General features: G+C 42.6%; 1 protein-coding gene across 7 annotated transcripts in view; it reads right to left on the bottom strand.

The window, feature by feature from the left end:
• Positions 1-27914, bottom strand: part of CEP128 (centrosomal protein 128) — a 393105-nt gene that overhangs the window by 157440 nt on the left and 207751 nt on the right. The gene's annotated exons all lie outside the window — the stretch shown is intronic.

Raw genomic sequence — 27914 nt, 5'->3', positions numbered from 1 at the left:
CTAAACATGTTTCTTGAGGAGGTCCAACTGGGTTTAGCACCTGAAAAAAAATTCCTACCAGGAGCAACAAGTAAGTTCAGTGACTCAGAACAATTTCTTCAGAACAAAGTATTATTTTCTTTTTCCATAAGAAAGGGCTTGTTTTTAAAACAAAGCAGGCACCTTTTTTTTCTGTGTCCATAAATTGGGTCCTCCTTCTACTGAACCCTTTCCCTAAGGATGTCTGAAAAACTCTTGCAGGAATTAACCTTCTTGCCACCACATGGCAGACCACAGTCAGCTGCAGAAAGGGAAGATATAGGTTGGGCATTAGGAGAAACTTCCTGTCAGGGTGGTTAAACACTCAAATTGTCTAGCCAGGTTGTGGAATTGAAGATTTTTAAGAGAAGATTAGACAAACAACTGTCAGGGATGGTCCAAATGGTGCATGGTCCTGCCATGAGTGCAGAGGATTGGACATGATGACCCCTAGAGGTTCCTTCCAGTACCATGAAATAAACAGAGGTAACTATAATGTTCATTAAAATAATTCAGATATATCCCATATTTTTAATAAACAATACAAACTCACGAGAGTTGACCATAAACTAAATAAAAAAATTTTTGATAGTGGGGTGGAAGGGTGGGAAGAATGCTAATTAAAATTAAATGGAATGGCATGTTTTGTTCTGACTGCATTGTATACATTTTATTTGATGCTAACATTAGAAGAACTTAGGAGGTGTGCAGAAAAAGACAAACTTAAATGCTATCTAAATCTTCTACTATATAATCTAGCTAAGAGTCGAGAAAGCATCTTCTATATAATCCTAAATTTAAGACCAGAACTTTCACTTGCAGTCTTGAAAGGAAAATTCCATCTTTTTCACTCAGCCTGACAAATACAGATGTTAAAAAAAGGTAGAAAGCAGTATTGCAAATATACAGTATTTCAGCTACATTATGATTACATAGGCCTTTATGGGCTAACCTGAGAACCCAACTGCCATTTATAACATTGTTTCTATAGGGAAATGTGTTCCCATGAATAAGCTGAAAATAATACATTTACAATAGTTAAGATATAAACTAGCTTCCAAATATGAACATCCACATTTTAAATAATTAGTAGGGATTGTCCAATACAGGAACTCCCTGAGTTATAAACATGACTTACAAACATCTGAAAAAAAAATAAAATATATATATGTAAAAAAGCACTCACCCATAGCTCAAGGGAGCAGGCAAGAGGAACAAACGGTAGCAAGCAGAGCAAGTGCTGGAGGACTCCAGAGGTGCAGGGGACGATCATGCAGCCAGTAACTTTTAAAGAGGAAACCACCACTTCTCTCTAGCCACTTGCTGAACAGCTGCCTCCTCCTCCTCTGGAGTCCTCCTGCCCATGCATGCACCACACTTGCTGCCTCCTGGTGAGCAGGGGATGGGTGCAGCCTGGAGTGGAGGGGCAGGCAGGGTATGCCCAGAAGTCCCGTTCAGTGTCTCCACCTACCTCTTCATCTTCCTTTAACTAAACCTACCTTTTGTCGAGCACCAGCATTCAAGGTTCTGCTATTTTTCATTGCAAATATAAAACATTTCACCTACATTAATCATTAAATAAGGTTTTTGTGGGCTAGCCTGGGACCCCAACTACAATTTAAAACATTGTTTCTATGGGAAAATGTGTTGTGAGTTCCAAACAACAGACTTACAAACATACTTTTGGAACATAACCTGTTTGTAAGTTGGGGACTTCCTGCACTCTTTTTATAAAATGCTGTAACTTATCATTTAACTGTGTTCTTGAATTCTATAAAGCATTTGAAGTTACACTTCATATGAAAGACACTCATAATAATAATACTCTGCATTTATGCAAATGCTTTTCATCCATAGATCTCAAAGCATTTACAAAGGAGAATTAGACTAATTATCCCCTTTTCCCTGGTGAAAGGAAGACAAAGTAAGGAGTTGCTCAAGATCACGTCAGGAGCATGATTAAAATGTAGACTTCCACCTGTGTGTGTTATTCATTATAGTACACGCCACCGCCCCCATACAAATCAGAGCGGTGAATTTATTTGCAAAGGCTTTTTAGTTAGTTGCAGGTTCTACATTTTCAGATATGAACAAATCAAATAGGATATTTCAGCAGTGGCATAACATGATACACAGCATCCAAGAAGTCTACAAACACTAAACTGATTAGAATGGGAACAAGGGATGTTTAACAAACCGACTCTTAAACCTGGGTTCAAAATGCAAAGCTGCATACAAAATACTACAGTTTGGAGCACAGTAGAAAATTGAGTAATCAGATTTTGCTACTGTATTGATCCAGTATACAATCATTTCTTTACTGAAAAATATGACTAACATAAATGGTGCAAGTAAAATAAAAATCTACAAATATAAAGAAAAGCCAATTAATTCAATGTGTTTGACAGAAAACAGCCAGTTTAAATTAAATGGTTCTGGCCTATAATAAAGTAAATTGTTTTTTCCAATCATTTTATAATCATATTTAATAGAAATTACATGAGCAGAAATATTTTTTCAGATTAAATGAGGTTTCCTAGAAAAGGCTGGAACTTAGACTGAAATAAAAGACTTCTCATCTGCAGATTAGCAATAAAAAAACTATTTGGATTTTGCAGAAGGTCAGTTTTTTACACAGCTGTTACGATTCCACAACTTTAAAGGCACATGCCATAATTTCTCACTGTATGTAAAAACAAAACACACACACACACACACACACAAACACACACACACACACAGATGTTGCTTCATTGCAGCTGCATCTATAAACCAATCTTCCCAATTGTGTTCGTTTGTACCTCTTTGGAATACAATATGAAAAAAACACTATTTTATAATAGATATGTTAGGGTAGGTCTACACTACAGCGCTAATTCGAACTAACTTAATTCGAATTAGTTAATTCCAACTAAGCTAATTCAAACTAGTGCATCTAGACTAAAAAATTAGTTCAAATTAGCGTTTTGCTAATTCGAACTATCATGCCCACACTGAGTGGACCCTGAACTGAGGTTAAGGATGGCCGGAAGCAGTGCTGGCAGGGCATCAGATTAGGACTTAAGAGTGTGGAGCTGCTGCCTCAGGCTAGCCGAGGGCTGTGCTTAAAGGGACCCGACTCCCACCCCAGACAGACAGTTCTCAGGGGTGCCCCGCTTGCAAAGCAGTCCTGGCTTGGAGTGCCCTGAGTGCCCACACTCGGCACATCACAGCACTCGGCCATCAGCCCGGCTGCACTTGCCGCAGGCTGCCATCCGGGGGCAGGGGTCAATCAAGGGGCTTCAGGAGAGCTTCCACCCCGAGAAGCCCGCAGAGCCACTCCAGTCCTCCACATCGGGGGCTCGTACCCCATTCCTCCCTCACCTCCTTCCACTTACCCCTCCCTAGCCCCCCTTCCTGATGTACAAAATAAAGGACACGTGTGTTCAAAAATAGAAACTCTCTTTATTGAACAAAACTCGGGGAGACTGGGAAAAGGAGGTGGGAGAGGGGAGGGCAACTACAATATTAGGGGTTTGGAACAGGTCCCATATGAAGAGAGGCTAAAGAGACTGGGACTTTTGGCTTGGTCATTGTCTTCGGTCCATCCCCTCCAAGGTCCCTAGTGTTGGCCGCTGTTGACAGACAGGCTACTGGGCTAGATGGACCTTTGGTCTGACCCAGTACGGCCATTCTAAGCTCAGGGCTCAGGGTTGGGGGTCTCAGTGGACCACATTAATTTTCATGCACACCTGCTCCTGGGTGGCCAGGCTGGCAGCTATCCTGCCCTAGACGGCCACTTTCCTGTGCCTAGTGCGGAGGTCGTGGATGAGGTCCACGATCTCCGCACTAGACCAGGCAGACGCCCGCCTCTTGCGGACCCGGGCAGGCTCCCAGGAGCCGGGAGCCGCCAGCCTGGTCCCGGGAAGAGGTGGAGGGCTGGCTCAAGCCGTGCCAGGTGCAGGGTCTGCAGACTGGGTGCTGGCAGGCTTGCACCTGGCACGGGCACCGTAGCCAGCCCGTGCCCCTTTAAGGGCTCCGGGGCCGGGAGGGGGGCAGACAAGTTTCCCTGGTGGTGCCCAGAGTGGCCACCAGGGAAAGCTGGGGAGGGCTAGCCTCCCACTAGTTCGAATTAAGTGGCTACACAGCCCTTAATTCGAACTAGCTAATTCGAACTAGGCGTTAGTCCTCGTAAAATGAGGTTTACCTAGTTCAAATTAAACGCTCCGCTAGTTTGAATTAAGTTTGAACTAGCAGAGCGCTAGTGTAGCGCCTATCAAAGTTAATTAGAACTAACTACTGTTAGTTCGAATTAACTTTGTAGTGTAGACATACCCTTAGAGATTTGTGAATGTGTGCGCACAAGTGGTTTGTTCAAGAACTCCTCCTAAATTACAAAAAAATTAGGACTACCAAATTTGATATGCAGCTTCCTCTTCTCCTAACTAAAAGCAAGAGAAGCTCAGAGAAACAGTCCATTACATGGAAACGGAGGGGCTGTTTGGAGGAATGCAATACTGAGAGTGTTCACTGGGGTAAGCACACCAGGTAAGTAGCTGCCCTAGACCCAAACCCTTCCCCCACAGGCATTGGCTGTAGCCCTAGATGAGGGGAAAGCAGAGAAGGCCCTTAGCTTCTGGGACCAGAGGCTGGGCGAGAGAAAAGGCTCATGCCAGATGGGACCCCCACCCTGCCCTAAGCCCCTCCTCACTCCTGAACCCTCACTCTTGCACTCCCTCCTGCCCTGCCCCACCCCAGCAGATCTGCAAAGCCCTTCCTTGAATCCCGCACACACGCACTCCCATTGTCAGCTCTATGCCCTGATGGACGCAGGCAATCCAGGTAAGTCTTCTAGCACTAAATATGTTTCACTTCTATCTGTAGGTAGAAAAAAATCTGAATTGTGGATCACCACATTTCACTTAATCAGCCCACATTTAGGAGTTGCTATACTGGACCAGATCAATTATCTATCTAATCCAATATCCTGTCTCCAACAGCAGCCAGTACCAGATGCTTCAGAGTAAGTTTCAAGAAACCTCCTACACACTAGTAGTAAGAAGTTGGCTGAATCCTACAGTGTATGGTTTAATATCACTTAAAAATTGTTAGCATTAGCTATAAAAACTATGGATAATCTTGTCTATACAAATTATCTCATCCTTTTTTAAGATCTTGCTACATCTTTGGCATCAAGGGCTTCCCGCAGCAATGAACTCCACAGATTCATTATACATTTTATGAAAACAAGTATTTCCTTTTAACAGTTTTCAATTTGCCACTTTTTTAAATTTCATTGCATATTCCCTTGACCTAGTGTTATAAAACTGGGAGAACATGAACCCTGAATCAACTTTCTGCATGCCATTCGTTATTTTAAATCCTTCTATCATATTTTTTTTCATCCTCTCTCTTCTAAAAAGAACTAGCTAATCTTTTTAATCCCTGTTTATAGGACTTTTTCCATGCTCCTACTGTATTGGTATTGCTCTTCTCTGGATCCTCTAAAATTTTGCAAAACCATTTATTAGGATGGTAGCCTGGGATTGAGAAACCCAAGTTCATTTTCCTACTCTACTGTAAACTTCCTATGTGACCTTGGACAATCACCTAGGGCCAAATTTTTATGTATTTAGGTACCTAAAGATGCAGGTAGGTGCCTGTCTCTATCTTTACACTCTTCTATACCTTTTAAAAACAGCCTTTCATTAATGGTGTTCTGAAGATAATTACAAGAAATATTGTGAGGTACTCAGATACCACAGCCTTGGGAGACACAAATAAAACAGATTAGATTAGATTACATACAGAGCTAGAGAGATAATACTACACAAATTATTCCAGGTAATGTCCTTGTCACAACTTGGCTCATCCCTGTTTCGAATGACAGATTATTTAAGTGGATCCAACCATAAAATTGTGCTCTGATGCACTCATTAAAAGAGCAAGTGTAATCTAATAATGAATGAGAGCATTTTGAATAACCTGAAAAATAAGAGGGTACCAATCAAATTTACAGTGACACGAGGGGAGCATGGTCACAGCCCTTGCTGCTCTTTTTAATTTAAATGTAAGTAGAAAATTAGGCATTTTGTTTTGTTTCATATTAAAGCAGCATATACTTTTATTAAGGCTGCGTCAGATATTCACATCATAAAACCTTTTTGTTTCAAAAGTTGTATCTACTTTGAAAAGCTCCTCTGAGGAAAATACTAAACCACCCCACAGAAAATGGTTTTCCCTGTGATAGGCTATACCTTTTAAAAAAGATAACTTTTAGCTGTTGGTCAGGACATGTGTCTCATTTTCTCTACTTCTGTGAAACACTTACCTTGCACATTTGGATGATATTTTGTATACAAATAGTACTCTTTATTCTTATTGTTACTGGCATTTCAGTGGTAGTTATGGTGGTTGAAGTGACATGAGGCTTGAATAAGGAAGAGGGCAATTTACATTAATAAAGTTACACAGTTAATTCAGTAAGATTTTTTACGTGACATGAGGTATTAAAGACACTGTTTGTAATTTGACTAACTTGATCCATGAAGGCATCCCAGCAGAAGTCAATTATAGAGGGACATGAAGGAGGAGAGAGCAGTGAATTTATTGCTCTGCTCAAGAAAAGGAAATACCCTATGTATGAGGCAGCATGGAAGTCACAATTAGGAAAATGATTCCAGATCAATGGGGTATTGAGACTAATATTGCTGGCATAATAAAGGGTATATGACACAAAGTGAAAATATTATGTATTTATTTATTTACCGTATATTTTAAAGAATTTGTCTGTTTGATCAAAAACTCCTTCTAAGTGGTAAGAGATATGACCACCAAACTCGGTATACAGCTTCTTCTTATCATAGCTTAAAGCAACATGGTTGGTTGTGCAAGGAAAATAGGATGGGTCTGGAATGGGATTGCTTCTCATAAAACCAAACAGAAAAGAGACACAGTTACTAAATCAAGGACAGTCCTCCAAAGTGACATAACTGAGCAAATGCTGAAAGAGATTTAACCAAGATGAGCTGGAAAAATAGGATGAATCTGGAATAGGATTACTTCTCAATAAACCTTACAATAAAATAGATACAACCGAGATGAGGATGTAGTGCTCTCTTTTGGAACAGCTAAATCAATGCTTAAGGTTTAAAAACTTAGAAGCATTCTGGGAAAAATACTCAGCCAACTCCAAAACTCCTCCACCAGTCGCCCAGCAGCTAGAATCACATCAGAATTTATCATCATGTAAGAAAATATGATGCGCTGGGGGGGGAAAGGGGGGTTGGCCCCGGGGCAGGCACATGCTGGTTTCCCTGGGGGGGGGGGGAGGGAATCCTGGGAGGAGGGAGATGCGGGGGACTCTCTGCCTCCACTGGAACCCAACTCCCCAGCCCCCACTCCCAAGGCACAGAACGCTGTCCCCACTCTCCTGTCCTCAACTACAGAATGCTGTCCCCACTCCCCTGGCCCCAGCCACAGAACTCGGTCCCCATTCCTGTCCCCACTCCCCGAACTCTGTCCCCATTCTCCTGTCCCCAGCTACAGAACTCTGTCCCTATTCCCATCCCCACTCCCCAAACTCTGTCCCCACTGGCACCCTGTCTCCAGCTGCAGAAACCTGTCCCCACTGGCACTTTGTCCCCAGCTGCAGAACCCTGTCCTCTGCCCTCCCAGCACCCTGTTCCCTCTCCCCTGCCCCCAGCCACAGAACTCTGTCCCCACAAAATGTATAATTATAAATGCTTCATTTTAGATTTAAATAGCATGAATAAAAAAGACCATTTATTTCATAACTATAAACACGTGATTTTAATTGTATGTATTGCATAATTTTAAAATAAACTGTTTATCAGAGTGTGTAAGTAAGGGCTGGGGATAGCAAGTGATGGACAGGAGGAGAATAGAGAGGGCGAGGCTTCAAGGAAGGGGCGGGGCGGTAGATCTTCTCCTGTTCTGAGATTTAAAAAGTGATCTTGGGTGTAAAAAGGTTGGAGACCACTGAAATAGGGTATGTCTACATTGTAAAGTTAATTTGAAATAACAGCCGCTATTTCGAATTAACTTTAATAGTGTCTATACATGCAAACCGCTATTTTGAAATTAATTTGAAATAGTGGAGAGCTTAATTCAAATTTTGTAAACCTCATTCTACGAGGAGTAACGCCAAATTCGAAAGAGCTATTACAAATTAAGTGCTGTGTAGACACTTAATTCAAAACAAGAGGCCTCTAGCCCTTCCCAGGGAGCCCTGGTGGCCACTCTGGGCACAATCAGGAAAACTTACTCTCTTCTCCCCCAGCCCCAGAGCCATTAAAGGGGTAGACCCTGGCCATAGTGCCTGCTCCAAGCCTGCCAGCCAGAGCCAACAGTGGCCACCGGGGCCCCTGACTCAGTGGCCCCAAAACATGAGCCAGCAAGCCACTGGCAGCCCGCCCTCCACCGCTCCCCAGGAGCAGTCTGACAACTCCCAGGAGCCTGACAGGGGCTGGAGAAGGGGGGCGCCTTCCTGGTCCAGGGTGGAGATCATGGACCTTATTCAGGTTTGTGGGGGATGCCCCCAACGTCCATGATCTCCACACTAGACGGAGGAATGTGGCCATCTATAGCAGGATAGCTGCCAGCCTGGCCACCAAAGGCCATATGCGAACCCAAGAGCAGGTTTGCATGAAAATCAAGTTGGTCCGGCGAGACCCCCCAAACCTGGGCCCTGAACTTCTCCTTCCCTTGCTTCCCCCTTCCAGCTCCCTCCTCCCAGGTTTTCCCCTCCCCTCTCCCACCTCCTTTTCCTCATTTCCCCAGAGGTTCATCCAGCCCCCAGTTTTGTTCAATAAACCCAGTTTCTATTTTAGAACATACATGTCTTTTGTTTGACATCAGGAAGGGGGGATAGGGAGCGGTAAGTGGAAGGACGTGAGGGAGAAATGGGGCATGAGCCCCCGGTGGGGAGGACCGGGGTGGCCTCCTGGATTCTAACAGCCCCCCGATTGACCCCCCCAGATGGCAGCCTGCAGCAAGTGCAGCTGGGCTGATGGCAACGACCCCATGAGACACACCGGCGTGCCCAGGAGCAGCTCTGGCTCCATGTGGCCAAGTACTGTGGTGTCCCGAGCGCAGGCACTCAGGGCACTCCAAGACAGGATTGCTTTGCTGTCCCTCATCGAGATAGATAAGCAAGTGGGAAACCCCGAGAACTGTCTGTTCAGGGTGGGTGTAGGGTCCCTTTAAGCACGGAGGTCAGTTAGCCTCAGGCAGCAGCCCCACACGCTAAGTCCTAACCTGATGCCCTGCCAGGTTCCGGCCAGCCTTAACTTCAGTTCAGGGTCCACTCAGTGTGGACACAAAATGCTATTTCAAAATAGTTTTTGTGTATAGATGCATTAATTTGTATTAGCTTAATTCAAATTAACTATTTCGAATTCAGTTAACTTGAATTAACGCTGTAGTACAGACATACCCATTCCCTTGTCTCTGATCAGGGGATGATCACCCACTAAAATAACAGCTGTCACTTTACAGTGCTCAGGCCTGAAGCCTAAGAAGGAACTTTGATAGATACCCTTCATTAATAGCTGCTGTTGGGAGAATCGTTTTTTGTTAGCTTTTTGATTAGCTTGCCTATAAAAGTGAAGGTTTACTAGATAATGGATAGTAGTTTTGTATAACATTGAATGGAAAGATATTGCACAAAATAAGAATTAAGAATACTTAATTTTTCATCTAAATCTGAATCTCATTTGCCTGTTCTAGAATATTTTCTGTAAATTTTATTTCTGGGAGAAAACAATGACTAGACTATACATCAGATCAATATTTTTATTTGTGAGCTTCTGAGATTCAGATATAAAGAAATGAGTAAGTGCATAGATGCCAGTATGTGAGATTCAGAGGTGAAATGTGTTTTCTTTTTCCAAGAGATGGAAAACATTTAATTTTTGCCTTTTATGCACATTTTAAATGTTTGGAATTGTTTTCCTCTAAAAGTTTAGAAAACAAACTCTGCACAAGAAAAAGGTTTTAAAATTGGATATCACAGGAACACTCGGTCTGTTTACATGAACATTCATTTTTATGAAGAACTTATATTCTGTGGTCTCAGACAAAACATGTCTATCCAATATTTCCTGAGAAAATACTCTCTCACAGAAGAATGACACTTAAATATCCTCCTTTTATAAAATGTTCTTAAATATCAACCACAAAGTCTCTTTAGGACAAGCCTAGGATAACACCAGCAATGTAAATACATACACTTTTCAGCTAGTGATGAGTGGTTTGAAAATGAAACTTGAGAAAGATTATTGACAGAGCACCAAATACAGGTATACAGTAAAAATTCTGAAAAGAGTAAGGCTGTGTGGTCTATCTTTCTGTCAAGAATGAGCAACCAAAATATATCTAAAGAGTTCAAATTAAGGATACTTTTTTTAAAAAGCAACATGTGTATAATTTTGTTGCAGAACCATCAGGAGTTTACATATTTATTATGGGTAAAGCCCAAGTACAGAATCAAACCAATTAAAGATGGGACAGATCAATTACAACAGATCAGAATCAATCTTTCTCCTACAACAAGTTATTTTCCTGTGATAGAAGATGTACCATATTAAGTATGAAATGATTTGGTTCAACCATCTGCAACTGTTCAGTGCTGAAAATTGAACATTGCTAGTTATATGGCATGGTTTATTAAGAAGGTTGATTTGTACCTCTGTAGATACATCTGATGGTCTTCAACAAAAAATTGTTTATGGTGAAACATTTATTCTAACTTAGAATAAAATACAACATAAAAGGTGTCCTTGAGTTTAAATTTGCTTGGAAGCGGATAAAAGTAAAAAAAAAAAAAAAACAAGATATGGGAAATTTAATACTTTACTAATTAATTTGTTGATGCCTTTCCTAAAACTGGTAAATAATCCAGTGTTGTTTTTCGTAGGAAAGAAGAGATAGTGAGTGTTCAGGGTGGAAATATATGAGCTAGGTAGTATTATTTAAAGTCAGACTGCTCCATTGAAAGCTGTAGCCACATTCCAGGAATCTTTACCAAACTTAATACTGTTAATTTAACTGCTATATACTCTTCCCCATCTCAATTCCTTTCCAAGATTTCTGTGAGTAAAGAGAAGCCTTCTCATTTCTAATCTGCTGGCTCCTCTATTATGAGTTTCTTTAGAAGTATTTGTACCATCATAATCTCATCTATAATGGAAAACTGATTGGCTACGTCTAGACTGGCATGATTTTCCGCAAATGCTTTTAACAGAAAAGTTTTCCGTTAAAAGCATTTTCGGAACAGAGCGTCTAGATTGGCATGGACGCTTTTCCACAAAAGCACTTTTGGTGGAAAAGCGTCTGTGCCTATCTAGATGTGCTTTTCTGCAAAAAAGCCCCAATCGCCATTTTCGCTATAGGGGCTTTTTTGCGGAAAACAAATCTGAGCTGTCTACACTGGCCCTTTTGCGCAAAACTTTTGCGCAAAAGGACTTTTGCCTGAACGGGAGCAGCATAGTATTTCCGCAAGAAGCACTGATTTCTTACAGTAGAAAGTCAGTGCTTTTGTGGAAATTCAAGAGGCCAGTGTAGACAGCTGGCAAGTTTTCCCAGAAAAGCGGCTGATTTTCCGGAAAAACTGGCCAGTCTAGACACAGCCATTGTGTCAGACAGGGACAAAGAAGAATAGTCTGACAAAATAAAAATTGGGGGGGAAAGAAAATAGACAAAAATATTTTTAGTTTAATTAGTAGGCTCAAGAACTGTTTGTAAAATAAAAGAGCTGTAACTCTAATGATTTTTTAAGAGTAAATGTGCTTTTGATAAAGGAATTTCTTGGGTAAGCCTCTATTCTTTGCTGGCATGTCACTTTGCCCTGAGCAATTAATTGAGACACTTGGAGTGAAGAACAAGCAAAACAGAACTCTGAGGGAACTTGTTTAGGCACCTGAAAACTCGAAGGCTATGTCTTACACTGCAGAGTTTTTGCACAAAAACTTCTGAAGCGGCCACACTGCAAGCCCATTCTTGGGCAAGAAAAAGTACAGTAAAGCGTAAGAACATAGGGCTTTTTGTGCAAGAGTTATTCCTCTCCCCATGAGGAATAAGCCTTTTTGTGCAGGAGCTCTTGCACAAAAAAGCATGTGTGGACAGGCAACAGGGTTTTTTTGTGCAAGAAACCCCTAATGCTAAAATGGCCATCAGAGCTTTCTTGCGCAAGAGAGCGTCCACACTGCCATGGATGCTCTTGCACAAAAGCACATCTCTTGTGAAAAAGCACATGACAGCGTGGACTTGCTCTTGCGCAAGAACTTTTTGCGCAAGAACTTTTGCGCAAGAAGCCTGCAGTATAGACATAGCCCAAGTGTGTTTCATTCACAAAGGAAGCTGAACCACATTGAGTTGAACAAACAGAGCTTTATTAAACCCTGTGCACAGCTCTATCTATGCAGGTGATTACTCTCTTCATTCCAATTTCCACTACTGTTCCATCAATAATAGTCTCTGTAGGGAGCATGGGCCTTTTGACTCCAATTGCACTGGTCACTCATAATACATTGTCCATATTTTACAAATATTTTCATATAAACATTAAAAATAAATAATTGATGTGCAGATATGTATTCACTTGGCCAGAGGTTGCTAGAACATAGTTAAATTGGAGTCTTGTCTTTACCATACTAAGCTGGTGATATATTCCTGAGGAAGCCTACTCCCTATGGAATTCTGTACCACTGCATGAAGCCTTAATGTTCCCCCACAGATTTCTTTCCCTCCCAACGATAAAATGTCTTCTGATGTAGAAGCAAAGGGAAGCTGCAAGAGCAATCATGTGCCCCTTCCTGGAAATGTGGACATGTCTGTTCGGGTTCCTGGACCAGCCAACGGAAACAGAAATTACTGCTGGGGCTGGGTTGTCTCTGTATGTGTAGGGAGAGATCAGTCACCACTGTGGGGGTACAAGACATAAATAACTGCCTGGGCTAGGTGGGTATACATGCAAGCAAACGAGAGAGACTCTGTCCCTTTCACATGCTATTGCAGCATGCCTGTGTGGAGGGGCCCAGCACTAGGGTGTTTCCGATATAGGCATGGGAAGCTCTGTCCCCACTCCCCCTATCCCAGCAGCGCAGAATCTAGCCTCCTGCTTGTGTAGGAATTTTTTCTCATTATTCTTAAGCTGTGTCTAGACTGGCAAGTTTTTCCGCAAAAGCAAGCGCTTTTGCGGAAAAACTTGCCAGCTGTCTACACTGGCCGCTTGAATTTCTGCAAGAACATTTACTTCCTACTGTAAGAAATCAGTGCTTCTTGCAGAAATACTATGCTGCTCCCGTTCGGGCAAAAGTCCTTTTGCGCAAAACGGTCAGTGTAGACAGCTCAGATTTGTTTTGCGCAAAAAAGCCCCAATCGCGAAAATGGCGCAAAAGCGCATCTAGATTGGCATGGACGCTTTTCCGCAAGAAGTGCTTTTGCGGAAAAGCGTCCGTGCCAATCTAGACGCTCTTTTCCGCAAATGCTTTTAACAGAAAACTTTTCTGTTAAAAGCATTTGCAGAAAAATCATGCCAGTCTAGACGTAGCCTTAGTGTATTCCCCTGGAGAATAAAATGGGTGTAAAAATTTTAAGGTTCCTTTATATTACCAGAGTCGTGTATAGGAGTCTTATTGTAAGTAAGAGTATGGCCTTATAATGCATATGACACATTAGTGATTATAATTGGCCTCAGTATTTGGACTGAAAAAAATTCTTATCAAAATGTGCTCCATGATCTGTTTACTACTGACTTATCTGAAGACATAATTGTGAAATGGATTCAATTCTGTGGGTCTAGTTTCTGACTGATTTTCTGCCTCTCTGTTTTGTGATGATCTCTGCAACACCTTACCCCCCCACCGCCCACACCAAGCTGTTGTGTCTGCTGTGTCATAAAATGTCTCCATTTCTTTCAGAACATTTGTCTATATTACAGGCCCACCAACATGGCCCAACAAAAGAGGCTGTTGCCTCAGGGCCCAGCATTTTAAAGTGGTCTGGAACTCCTGGCTGCTACTGCTGCTGAGTCCCAGGCCCCTATGAATTTCTGCCAGAGTGCAGGAGTACCATTTCACCTGGCTCTGAGGGTGGGAAAAGGGACCAACAGCCTGGTCTGGGAAGCGCTATGGGTTAACAGCCCTCAACACTGCCCCTTCCTTCCAAAGTCCCCCTTCTGGGGGCAAAGAGATGGACCCCACACAAACATTCACCTTGCTCCAGACCCATAGCAGCTGTCTGCCCTGATGCACTATTATATAGTTGTCATGTATGACTTAGATGCTACTGCATCCCTGGTGATTACTTTAGCCTTGACCTGCTCTCTCTCTAATGGTTGGATCCTCACAGATAGCTTTTTGGCTAACGTGATATACTCCTCTTGTGCCTGCTGTCTTTGATTGTTGGTTCTCTACACTTAGTGGTGTCCTCATCTTCCTGTATGTAACACATCTCCCCCACGGTAAAAGGGGTTTGCCCTTTCATCCTATCTATGCTAGACTGTTTAAGTACACATATGATTGGGTATTCTTGTGTGTTCGAAATGCTAATACAAGGGGTTTGAAACAGAAGAAGCAGTTTTATGTAACAGTCTCTTAGCTGTTTTCATAGCTAATTCCACCTTAATATTTTTGTGTGAAATATGGCGGACAAACTTTCTTTTTACATGCAAATACTTGCTCTTCTGCGTCAAATTGGGATAGGTCATCCATGGATACAGTGTCCAGAATGTCATATCTGACAAAGTGGGTCTTCACAGTCTGCCAATCAATCAGTTACTTGCTTCTTGTATCAGGTAAGGCATCAACCTCCCCAAATTTTGAATAGTAGTTAATTGTAATCAAGTACTTCTTTTTCTTAAAGGTAAATAAGTCAGCTCCCACCTTTTCCAAGGTTTGGCTGGACAGCTCTTATGCTAAGTGTCTCTTCCAACTGTTGGTTATCAGATGACCAGTGGGTATGTCATCTGTCAAATAATGGCAATTTATATTCATTACTATCCAATAGTCAAACTCTCAAGCCTGACTGAGAAAGCGTTCAGTGCCCAAATGACATCTGCATGTAATGAGGTTTCTATCCTGAAAATATTATTTTATCCTGCACAGTCATCTTACAATTTGAAAGTATATTTTTGCTCCTATCAGAACTTGGCTTTTGTCTTCTGGCTTCCCTTATTATCTTGAATGCCTGTATAGACTGCACTTCCTTTAACCAGGACACTCTGGTCTGCTCCTGGACCACAGAGTCCAGGTATAAGGAAATCAGGTCACAGAGCAGGAGCAATGTGGGGAACTTGACTCAACCAGGAGCCCCTTATTCAGGGAGAGGCAGGCTGCACAGCAGGGAATTCTGGCCCTTGCTGCCTGGGCAGTTCTGGGGACTGGCAGTGGCCGTAGAGCCCTGGCAGCTGTGGAGCCCCAGCCCTGGCAGTCATGGAGCTGTAGCCACAGGAGCCACAGTATTAGAGTAGAATAATTCTGTCTTTGGCCCCCCAGAAATAGTGCAGTCGGCTCACACAACCCTAGAGACAGTCATGGGAAAGCTACTTCTTCATGCTCCAAAGAGATTGCAGATGATACTGGTACACCATTAGCAGGTAGAGGTCAGACATTGCACAGGATGATTTTCTCTGGAGGCAGGTGACAGGGAAGGGATCATGTGAGGATTATCTGTTCTGATCCCTCCCTCTAGGGCATCTGGTATTGGCCACTGTCGGCAGACAGGATACTGGGCTAGATGGCTCTCCAACATATAATTAGATATCCTTTTCTGTAGCCTCCCTAACTTCCATCAGATTCACTGCTGAAATGGTGAGATTGAATCAATTAGTGTGTTGCACTACAGTCTGAGCCCCTTCCTCCAAACTCAGTGATGTTGGGTTTGCATACCCTGCTTAGGGCATCAGCTAACACCCATAATCATAAGAACATAAGAATGGCCATACTGGGTCGGGCCAGAGATCCATCTAGCCCAGTATCCTGTCTGCCGACAGTGGCCAATACCAGATGCCCTAGAGCAGGGGTGTCCAAACTTTTTTCAAAGAGGGCCAGATTTGATGAAGTGAACATGCGTGAGGGCCGACCATTTTGCCTGACATTCTTTGAACCATTAAAATTAAATGCAAATTAACTATTTTATGTAAAGTTTATTGCAAACAGCATACTTTTCATTTCGTCACATGGATGACAAATCTAAACAGGTGTTAAATCACTCTGCCTTTCATATCTGAAGGCCAGATGAAAAAAAAATCCAGGAAGCTGAAATATATGTCAGGAACATTGTAAAGTACATTACATATTATTGGTAATAAAGGTTGTCTGTCAACTTTTAAGTTCAAAAAATATGAACAGGAACATAATACCAAGTATACATGTTGTGTCCAAATATATTTATAACTGATTTAGACCAACTGACATTAACTGAGATTTTACAATGTATTCATCTCAATACATTTGGATTCGTTGGGGGCCATTAAAGATAGATATTGCCAAATTACCTGTGGGGCCGTATTAAACTGGAGCACGGGCCGCAATTGGCCCGCGGGCCGGACTTTGGACATGCCTGCCCTAGAGGGAGGGATCAGAACAGATAATCCTCACATGATCCCTTCCCTGTCACCTGCCTCCAGAGAAAATCATCCTGTGCAATGTCTGACCTCTACCTGCTAATGGTGTACCAGTATCGTCTGCAATCTCTTTGGAGCATGAAGAAGTAGCTTTCCCATGACTGTCTCCAGGGTTGTGTGAGCCGACTGCACTATTTCTGGGGAGCCAAAGACAGAATTATTCTACTCTAAATACCACAGCAAAGATCTTTTTCTATTTAGGTACATCTCTGTCTGGTCTCTGACAGGACTTTGCTGATATAAATAACCAACTGCTCCTGAAAAAAGAACTACACCACATCCTCTCTCTGATGCATCATACAGGAGTGTCAGTAGTAGTATTTCAAGACAAGGGCATCTGTTATTTGCTTTAGTGTGTCAAATGCTTATTGTTGGGGTCCTGCCTAGTTCCATGCACTGTCCTAGAGCTAAAGTATGGGTTTTGCCATTTGCAGCCATGTATAGTCAGAATCTGGATAGAAAATGTATCATTCCAATAAAGCATCATACCCCTTTTACATCTCCTAGAGCAAGTATGTCTCTGGCTGCCTTCATCTTGTTGGGATGTGCTTTCAGTCCCTCTGTTGCAAACAGAAGTCTAATGTATATCCTTTCATGCTGTTTGAGTCTCATTTTTCTGGGTTGAGTTATGTTCTTGTCCTGTATCATAGTAGATAAGCTTGTCATTTTCTGTCCCAGTCTCATTCACCTTCTTTATCACTGCTCCCTTCACCTAAAATAAGGATTTCATTTGCGATTTATTTTCAACACAGGTACTCCTTCCAGCACTTGGATGTGTCTTCTCTACAGAACTTCCTGTACTTGACTTATGTCTACTGGCAGGCAAAGTCATTGTTAGTGTCCAAATGATGTTGCAAACTTATCAGCATTCTGGGCTCTTCATCAAGTCTTATGTGCCAAAACTCATTCTTCACATCACAGACTATAAGGATTCTGGGCTTGGAAAGTTCTGTCAAATGGTCATCAATTGTGGCCTTGGGCTAGTGGAATCTTTTCAATACCTACTTCAGTTTGGGAATATGCAGATGTGCAATTTGTCTGCTGGCTTCTTTTACCACTGCCATTCTGCTCATCCAGATTGTAGTGGCCTCTTTGGGTGCTTTTATTTCCTTGCTCTGACATTCAAGCTCCTTGAGATTGTGTAGTGGCACTAGTAAGCACATAGTTCCATTTTGCATTATACAGCTTTCTTTCAAGGCACACATTGCCACAAGGTTTTAAAATAATCTCCTTTTTCCATGTGACTTGTCATTTGCTTCTTTCACCGCAGCTATGAAATTCTAATCAGATCTGTATAACAATATTCTCCAAGAGAGGTCTGTGGTGCTTGCTTTCATTGTGTAAATCAAGATAATTAAAACATATTACCAAGATTACATCAAGGTCTCAGCATCCATCCATCATTTTGGACAAATAAAGGATCACGCAATGGGAACATTCAATCTTGAATGACTAAGCTGTGTTCCCTATCAAAACACTTTTATATAAAAGTGTAAGTAGAAAATCCTGACTGGAATTTACGATCTTTCTGTTCCTGTAGAGAAAATAATCTGGGTTGTTTTACACACACACACACACACACACACACACACACACACACACACACACACACACACACTTTTATATTTCCCCTCCTCCTTCTTCCCCCCCTGGCTTCCCCCTTCCAGCTCCCTCCTCCCAGGTTTCCCCCTCCCCTCTCCCACCTCCTTTTCCCAGTCTCCCCAGAGGTTAATCCCCACCCCCAGATTTGTTAAATAAAGAGAGTTTGTATTTTTGAACACACGTGTCCTTTATTTTTTACATCAGGAAGGGGGGCTAGGGAGGGGTAAGAGGAATGAGGTGAGGGAGGAATGGGGCACGAGCCCCTGATGGGGAGGACTGGGGTGGCTCTGTGGGCTCCTTGGGATGGAAGCTCTCCTGGAGGGCCTTCTGGATCCTGACAGCCCCCTAACTGACCCCCCCAGATGGCAGCCTGCGACAAGTGCAGCCGGGCTGATGGCCGAGTGCTGTGATGTGCCAAGTAAGGGCACGCAGGGCACTCCAAGACAGGACTGCTTTGCTATCCCTCATTGAGTTAGACAAGCAAGCGGGGAACCCTGGGAACTGTCTGTCCGGGGTGGGGGTCGGGTCCCTTTAAGCACAGCCGTCGGCTAGCCTGAGGCAGCAGCTCCACACTCTAAGTCCTAACCTGATGCCCTGCCGGCACTGGTTCCGGCCAGCCTTTACTTCGGTTCAGGGTACACTCAATGTGGACATGCTATTTCGAAATAGCAAAACACTAATTCGAATTAGTTTTTAGGTCTAGATGCACTAATTCGAATTAGCTTAGTTCCAATTAACTAATTTGAATTAAGTTAGTTCGAATTAGTGCTGTAGTGTAGACATACCCTCAGAGACCAACGCTGACATACTTGTAGTCTAAGTACAGGAAGCCATAGTAAAGACAGTTCTCATCAACTATGCTATGAGATGACGTCTGAATCACAGGTCTCCAAAAATCTGCAGTCTTTTACTGAAAGAGAAGTCGAGAGGTTGTACCTTTCTTTAATGTGCACCTCACCACAGCACAAAAGGCACTGCATATGGGTTCTACCACCTCTCAATACGAGCAATGCTTAAAGCCTAGAAAGCACTGCATACTAACAGCGCCTAGTGCAGAAAAATGACTTAAATAATAAAACAAACTTTAGAAAATAAAATAAGAACTTCATTTGTAAATATTTACAGATCAGGAGAAAGCTAAACTGACATCGATGAAAACCACAAAGTAAATCAGATGGGGTTCACCAGCTATGAAAAGTAACCCTTGGGAAGCCAGGTGGGCTACCCTTATCTAGTCTTGAGAGAGCTTACAACAGTAGATAGGGGGTGCAAGCTCCCCTAATGGGTACTAGTACAAAAAACAAATCTCTGTGGCTCCAGCAAGCTAGGCATGCACATACTCAGTGGAATGTACTTGAGGGAGAACAGAGTGATCACCTATGAAAAGTTTGGTTTAAGTGACTTGCCTAGCATTATGTAGGAACTCTTGGCAGAAACAGAGATAGAATCCAGTTTTCTAGGGAAGCATTCAAATGCCATAACCATAAGAACAGTGTTTCTTTTCCTGCAATTTATTGCCTCAAACTATACACAACAAATGAGGCAGGGATGCGGAAGACAAGTCCTCTTTATTACATAAACATGATCCCAGAAAAAAAATCCTGAGGAAATTGATAACTGTTTTCGGAGCTCTGTTTGAAAATTATGTAGTCAATCAAGCATGAGTCCATCAATTGAACAATGAGGATAAAATATTGAGTAGCTCTTCATTATTAAACACAGTCCATCCTCAGTGCTAAATGAGGCCCTCTGGAGGGAAAAACAGCATTTGATCATGCAATTTAAAAACTATATCATAAGGTATATGCAGGGCTCGCTGAGCCGCGGCGAGCCCCACTCGCCAGCCACGCTGTCCGGCGATCTGCGCATGCACAGATCACCCGAACCCGGCTCTTCCGGGTTGTAATCTACTCACCACGGGCGAGTAGATTACATAGTTTGTCGAGCCCTGGGTGTATGCACAAAGTATTGAATTAAGATTGCACTGACAACCCTCATTCTGGCATTCCCTAACTTTAGAGCAATTGAATTTCCAACTATAGTAATGTTCTTTTAACCTGGTTGTTCTCTGTATATTTAATAAACTATATACTGTGCTGATCACCAGCATGAAGTTATCTGTGGGGTGGAACACAGTAGTCATTATAATGGCACCAGAGCTACCTAGGAGTCAGGAAATAAAAGTATGTTATGCAATTAAAACAACAGATTTTTAGATAGATAATATGTATTAATTCGAGTCACTCCTACTGGAACACTGCAGTAGATAACTCGGCAGCAACAGGCGTAAGAAGTCCTTCAGAATATGTCTACACAGCAAAGTTATTTCAAAATAACAGCCCTTATTTCGAAATAACTTTCCTAGCATCTACACAGCCAAACGGCTATTTCAAAATTAATTCGAAATAGCGGAGCGCTTATTTTGAATTTGGTAAATCTCATTCTATGAGGAATAATGCCAAATTTGAAAGAGCTATTTCGAATTAAGTGCTATGTAGACACTTTTTTTGAAAAGAGAGCCTCCAGCCTTCCCAGGGTGCCCTGGTGGCCACTCTGGCATCAACAAAGAACACTTCTCTCCCTCCCCCCATCCCTGGAGCCCTTACAGGGGTAGACTGGCCACAGTGCCTGTGCCAGCTTCACATCTGCCAGCCCAGAGCCAGCAGTCACTACCCCGACCCAGTATCCCCAAAACATGAGCCAGCAAGCCACTGGCAGCCAGCCCTCCGCCACTCCCCAAGAGCAGTCTGCCAGCTCCCAGGAGCCTGACAGGGCCCAAAGAAGGCGTGCGCCTTCCTAGTCCAGGGCGGAGATCACGGATCTTATTCAGATTTGGGGGGGATGTCCCTAATGTCCATGATCTCCATACTAGATGGAAAAATGTGGCCATTTATGGCAGGACAGCTGCCAGCCTGGCCACCAAAGGCTACATGCTAACCCAGGAGCATGTTTGAATGACAATCAAGTTGGTCCGGCGAGACCCCCAGCCCTGAGCCCTGAACTTCCCCTCCCCTTTCTTCCCCTTTATTCCCGCTTACAGCTCCCTTCTCCCAGGTTTTTCCATCCCCTCTCCCATCCTTTCTTCTCCCGCCTCCTTTCCCCAGTCTCACCAGAGTTTCATAAGAACATAAGAACGGCCGTACTGGGTCAAACCAAAGGTCCATCTAGCCCAGTATCCGGTCTGCCGACAGTGGCCAGCACCAGGTGTCCCAGAGAGAGTGGACCAAAGACAATGATCAAGCGATTTGTCTCCTGCCATCCCTCTCCAGCCTCTGACAAACAAAGGAAAGGACACCATTTTATCCCCTGGCTAATAGCCTTTTATGGACCTAACCTCCATGAAATTATCTAGCTTCTCTTTAAACTCTATTATAGTCCTAGCCTTCACAGCCTCCTCTGGCAAGGAGTTCCACAGGTTCACTACACGCTGTGTGAAGAAGAACTTTCTTAACCTGCTCCCCATTAATTTCATTTGGTGTCCTCTAGTTCTTCTATTTAGGGAACTAATAAATAACTTTTCTTTATCGGTCCTCTCCAAACCACTCATGATTTTATATATCTCTATCATATCTTTCATTCCTTCCCCCCCAGTTTTGTTAAATAAAGAGAGTTTGTGTTCATGAAAATACGTTTATTTTATTTGACATCAGGAAGCGTGGTTGGGGGTGGGGTAAGTGGAAGGATGTGAGGGAGGAATGAGGCACAAGTCCCCAGTGGGGCAGACCAGGGAGGCTCTCGGTGCTCCTCAGGGTGGAAGCTCTCCTGCACGGCCTCCTGGATACTGACAGCCCCCCCAATGGGGCTCCCAGATGGCAGCCTGCAGAAAGTGCAGCCAGGCTCGCAGCAATGCATCCAAGAGTAGCACCAGAGTGCCCAGGGGCAGCTCTGGCTCCATGTTGCCGAGTGGTGTGGTGTCCCAAGTAAGGGCAACCAGACCACGCAAAGCCAAAATGCTTTGCTGTCCCTCATTGAGGTAGACAAGGGAGCAGGAAAACCTGAGAACTGGCTGTCTGGGGGGGTCCCTTTAAGCACAGACCTCAGATAGTCTCAGGCAGCAGCCCCACACTAAGTCCTGACCTGGTGCCCTGCTGGAACTGGTTCCGGCCAGTCTTGAATGCAATTCAGAGTCCACTCAGTGTGGACGCACTATTTCGAAATAGCAAAATGCTATTTCGAAATGCATTTTGTGTGTAGATGCGTTATTTCGAAATAACACTGTCATGTAGACATACCCTTACTTAGGACAATAGAGATATTTACTATGCAGTCTACACTTGCCCCTGCAACAAGAAAGATTTGCAGGGGCCAGTGTGGAAAAGCTTTTTCTCTCAAGCTATGCAGAAATCTAGAGGTGTAAAACTGTCTTTAAAGTGACCATGTGAAGAAAGGGAAAAGCAAGAAAAATATTTAATTTGAAATCCATGTAAAAAAAGAACACCAATGTTCTGGAGCTACTTCCCAACACAGATGAGCAAAAATTGTGATCTTCTGTTTAAAGCAGAGAGAAAAAAGTCCATCAACCTCCCTCCTCTTCTTGGAAATTAGGAGGACATATAACAGCAGCAGAGAGTTTTGTCAGAGGCCTGGGCCCACACACAGCAGAACCCAACTAAAAACATTGCATTCAGATTAGGTATGAAAATAACTCGATATGTTCACATCAAGTTTAAAATTTAGGTGGCTGTAGGTACTGGGTCAGAGGCAACAAGGCAGCAATAAATAGTTCATCATTTACAACAGCCACTGGCTGGTGAAGGCTGTGTCACTGGAGAAGCAAATGCAGTGTTCACACTAAATGCAGTGCTATTTGATGCCTTAAAACACACACAGCACAGCTCAGCTGCAAGCAGAATAGCAGCCATCTGGGATACTACATGAAGCACCCTCTTTCCTGTACTTCACCTGTGTGTGGTGCCCAAGCAAAGCTAAAAAGGAGGTGATCAGAGGTTCTGCAGGTTGACGTGACCCTGTGACATTTTGTTCTTCTGGGCTTCCATCATCACCCCAGCCTTGCAGTAGGGTTGGGTGAGAGGTGGTGGTAAAGGGGAAGGAGGAAAAGACTGGCCTTTTACCATAAGGCAGGGGTCTCCAACCTTTTTAAGTCCAAGATCACTTTCTGAATTTAAGTCAATCCAGGATCTACTTCAGACCCAAATACCCTTGCTCCTCCTCCTTCCCAGCCCCTTTTAAGGCCCTGCCCCACCCCTTCTCCGAAGTCTTACATTCCTTACTCTGTGGAGATGGAGTACAGGGGAAGGGGTCACCCTAACATCAGCACTCCCCTTCTCTGCCTCAATCATCACATCAGAACAGCCATACTGGGTCAGACCAAAGGTCCATCTAACTCAGTATCCAGTCTGCTGACAGGGACCAGTACCAGATGTGCCAGAGGGAGGGATCACAACAGGTAATCATCATGTGATCCCTCTCCAGTCATCCATCTCCAGACAAACAGAGGCTAGGGACACCATTCCTACCCATCCTGGCTAATAGCCATTGATGAACCTTACCTCCCTGCACAGCAAGTAGGAGGCTTCTGGGTGCAGCTCCAAGGCAAGGGCAGGAGCAGCATGGTAGTGGGGGGAGCATCTGAATTGCCAGCACTTGATAGCCTCCTGGCCAAACCAGTCAGGATCACGTCAGACACTCCAGGATCCACCACTAGATGCCAACCTACTGTTTGGAGACCACTGCCATAAGGCAATGGGTTTCCTGTCACCAAGTTGTCCCAGTTGTGGGTTTAGGGGGCTGTGGCCCCACTAGGATATGAGCAGCTCCAATCATCTTGGAGATGCTGCAGGGTGGGAAACATAAAGAGGGCAATTTTGAGACACCTTGGTCATGCTGCTCTACAGGCTCCAACTCTTGCAGTTCTACACCTGCCCTTGCAGCTTCACCAGAACACAATGTGAACCAACTACAGTGACTTGACACTCTTGGACTCAGATTAGCTGTGGTTTAGTCAGGTTTGGATTGGGCTTTAATATTAGGCCTGGCAGACCTTTACACAGTAGACAATTGTAGGAGCAGAAATAAAGGAAAAGACTTGCCTAAAACAATAAGGGCATATCTACACTAGAAAATTATTTTGAAAAAATAACTCTTGAAATAACTATTTCAAAATAGTATGTCCACACTACAGGGGAGGCTCAAAATTAGCCCAAGGCAGGCTCCCTTAATGTGGACGTGCTGCCTCAACTTAAGAGCCCCAGGAAGCACCGGGGAATAATTATTTTCAATGACTCTGAGGAATAGTTATTTCAAAATAGCAATGGAACGTCCACACTATCTCTATTCTGAAATAACTTTTGAAATAAGCATTATTCCTTGTGGAAAGCAGGAGTTATTATTTCAAAATAACCAGCCCCTTATTTTGAAATAATGGGCTTAATAGAGTGGATACTCCACTTGTCATTTTGAAATAAGGCTAACAAAGGCTCATGCCTGTCATATTTGCTTGGACCACCATAACAATTTCCCATCCTCATCCAATTTCTATACTTCACTCAACTGACATGTAAATATTGTAATACCCCAGACCTCACTTTCTGATAACCACAAAGAAACCATCATCTGCAATGATATTTTTGTATGGGATATTTTATAAAGATTAATTGCTTTGGAAGGAAGAAAGGATGAAAGAAAATAAGTTACACTTTAATAGGATGAACTTTGAGTGTAAATTCAATATTAGTCTTATATGCTATTTGGAAGACAAGATTAAAAATATACCAAGTCTTTCTGTAAAGTTATATTCACTCTTTTCCTAATGCAATAGAACAAAAGCCCAGTTAGATAACAATGCTTTTCATGTTTGGTTAAATGGTAGTTCTTCTGCCAATGCCCCATAAAAGTGGCTTGGAATGGGAATTAATTGTATGGTCAGCTGTCCACAAAAAGATATCAGTAAATTACACAATCAAACCACTTCACGGGGACAAATGGGTTTTGGTAACTTACAGGCAGCTAAGATAGCATTCAATGTGTCTGAAGATAATAGGCCAATACCACAACGCTAGACTTGCAAAAGAGTCTGTGTTAATTTTACTTTCACTAACTTCTTCAGTTCGTATCTACAAATATCCAGGCCAGAAAAAGGACAGATACTAGAAAAGCTAATTTTATTTTATTATTTCTCTTACTCAATTAGCCAAAATATTAAATATCACCTAAACTCAAGTTTCTCTCAGTGCCAAACTCACTGATTACTCTAGCCATAGGAAGAAACCATAAGCAACAAAAAAATTCAGTACTTGAAGAAACTCAGCCCTGATCCTCAATCCTTATACAGAAAAATGGGTAGTTCATTGCAAATCATAACTCTCCTCTTGGAAGCAACAGATAAAATCAAATGATTGTTAGTTTGAACTGCTCCTGTTTATAGTAACTGAAATTTTAAAAAATCAGAATGTAAGAGATGTAAATTCACTGTTTATTTTCCAATTCTTGACACAGGAAATGAAGAGGAACAGTATAACCAGATTCAACAGAGCAAAGCCTCAGAAGCGCGGCACCCCACCGCTTTGCTCCCGGTGCCTCTGGTCTGCTGGGGACCGTCTCCAGCAGACCAGGGACACCGGGAGCAAAACCGGGGAGGCGGAGGGGCGCTGGGGTATAAGACGAAACCCTATCTTTTAACTAAAAAATTAGGGGGTCGTCTTATACGCCCAGTAGCCTTATACGCAGGAAAATACAGTACTATTTTAGCTAAACCTATTAATTTCTAATTTCTGCAAGGTTTACACTTATTTCTCTCATCCACACAAAAAACCCACCGGTGCCAAACGAGAGACTTTGTCGAACCACAGGAGGTCAATATTGTCTAGCAGCATTACCAACACTTTCATTGCTTACTAGGCTCTTAGACATTAAGGGATAAATTAGAGCTAAACAATGGCACAGAACACTGAGAAGCAGAAGTATTGGCTGTAAACAAACTTTATGGCACCACAGGAAACCTAGTCACACCCATGATAAGCAGACATCCAGCCAATTAAAATAATGGTAGACCACAAATATTGCTAGACCAGAGAGTGCCAGACTTGAGAGGTTCATCGTATACTAGACATACCAATTGTGTACATTATATGCCATGGCATGGCAAAATACAGAGTCAAAGCACTAGCAGGAATAATTTATCTCTAAAGCAGCAGTTTAACTGAATGTTATTCAATCTCTGTTCAGAAATGTGATGGTAGGTAAATTTAATAAAGCTCTAATTAATATGAATCCAGCATAGATATTATCTGAATTTAACCTAAGTTGCCTAATGCTGTTACCAAAATTGATATCAATTTTACTTTAAGAAACTGAGCTTTTTTCTCTACTTTTCCTGTATCTCAAATTCAAAAGCAATTATTTCTTTCGGAGCAGGCTGTAAAAAAACAGACACTTTAGAATATTCAGACACCTGTAGTAAAAGCCACAGGAAGGAAATTCTAATCAAAAGACAATTTAAGTTTCTATATTTCACATTCTGAATAAAATTGACACAATGAACACCTATAGATGCCTGAGAGGAAAAAGTGTAAATATACAACCTAGCAATGATTTTAGTACATAACAGATTATCTCAATAGCAACTGACTTCATGAACTTTGACTGTGCTGTAGCTATACCAACATGGGATATTACTTCATGGCAAGCTGGTGCCATGTAGATTAGGCAGAACGGCAAAGGGAAATGAAGCAGTGATTTAAATAATCGCTGCTTACTTTAAATCAAAATGGCCACCGCGCTGCACTGATCAGCTGAAACGAGGCTTACAGGATCTGCCGACAAAGGGTTCTGGGGTCAGCAGATCCCAGTCTAGACTGCCGCGCTGTGCCAACAATCAGCTGATCAGTGCAGCATGGCACCCATTTTGATTTAAATGAAGCGGCAATTCATTATGATTTCACCATAATAGACTTATTTGTCTTGAGTGCTCTGTTGAGATCTCCATCATCCATTGGTCCCCAAGTTGTTTAAACAGGCTTCTAGCTTCTGATGTACTTTCTTTTTTGCTGTTGTTCTTGAGTTTTTAGTTACCTGTTTTTCATTTTTTTTGCCTTCCTAATTATATTTTTATACTTCACTTGCTTTTTTTTCCCACTTTTTACAAAATGCTTTTTTGCCTCTAATGTCTTCTTTTATTTTGTTGTTTAGCCACAGTGACACTTTTGTTCTCTTATTACATGTTTTAATTTGGGGAATACAGTTAAATGGAGTCTCTATTATGGTGTCATTAAAAAGTTTTCCTGCATTTTGCAAGGATTTCACTTTGACACTATATCTTTGAATTTCTGTTTCACAACCTTCCTCATTTTTGTATGGTTTCCCTTTCTGAAATAAAATGCTACTGTGGTTGGCTGGTTTGGTGTTTTTGCCCTCACAGGGATCTTACATTTCATTTTGATATGGTCAAGTGGTTCAGCTACATTCTTCTCTTGGACCAGTTCCTATGCCCCACTTAAAACTACATCAAGAATTTCCTTTGTTTTGTGGACTTCAGGATTAGCTGCTCCAAGAAGCAGTCCTGAGACATGCACACATTCAATATGGGATAAGTGAAATCCTCCATTATGACTGAGGTTTTTTTTTTATTTTTACCACTTCTCTGAACTACCAGAGCATTTCACAATCAAGTACCTAAAAGATTGTTATAAGAAGGAGGGAGAAAAATTGT

This window comes from Pelodiscus sinensis, chromosome 5 (genome assembly GCF_052426305.1).
Source record: "Pelodiscus sinensis isolate ZL-2025 chromosome 5, ASM5242630v1, whole genome shotgun sequence".
NCBI classification, from domain to species: Eukaryota; Metazoa; Chordata; order Testudines; family Trionychidae; genus Pelodiscus; species Pelodiscus sinensis.
The sequence above is the reverse complement of the archived record's forward strand: the minus strand, read 5'-3'. Positions and strand labels throughout refer to the sequence as shown.